Source organism: Elephantulus edwardii, unplaced genomic scaffold (assembly GCF_000299155.1).
Source record: "Elephantulus edwardii isolate Elephantulus edwardi_28Jun2011 unplaced genomic scaffold, EleEdw1.0 scaffold00046, whole genome shotgun sequence".
Taxonomy (NCBI): domain Eukaryota; kingdom Metazoa; phylum Chordata; class Mammalia; order Macroscelidea; family Macroscelididae; genus Elephantulus; species Elephantulus edwardii.
In genome coordinates, this window is record NW_006399796.1 from 19,674,425 (window position 1) to 19,675,050 (window position 626).

The window sequence follows — 626 nt, forward strand, 5'->3', positions numbered from 1 at the left end:
TGCATAACGCAGATTGTTGATAGATCTTCCACCAATCTTGACCCCACATTTCTCCTCATAGAGCCCAGCCTCCTGGATAATCTGTTCTGCATACTGCCTGAAAAGGTATGGAGATAGGATGCATCCCTGGCGTACGCCCTTCCCAATTTTGAACCATGAACCATGCAGTGTTCCCTTGCTGTTTTGATGACTGCCTCCTGGTCCAATCTAGGTTTTGCATTAGCACGATCAAGTCTTCTGCGATTCCCATTCTTCTCAGAGTCAGCCACAGTTTGTTATGATCCACACAGTCAAACACTTTTGCATAGTCAATGAAACACAGATATATATTCCTCTGGTATTCCCTGCTTTCTGCTAAGATCCATCTAACATCAGCTACAATATCCCTAGTACCATGACCCCTTCTAAACCCAGCCTGGACTTCTGGCAGTTCTCTGCTGATGTGATATCAGAAAATCAAAAAGGCAGAACTCGCTCAGCATTTCTTAATCTCCAGGAACTGAAAAACAAATCCAAACCTCGAGTTGCTTTAATCAAGGATGCTTTCGGCAGAATATTTAATGATCCAGGAAGTATTAAAAGAAGATGGAAGGAATATACTGAGTCACTGTATCGAAAGGAATTGG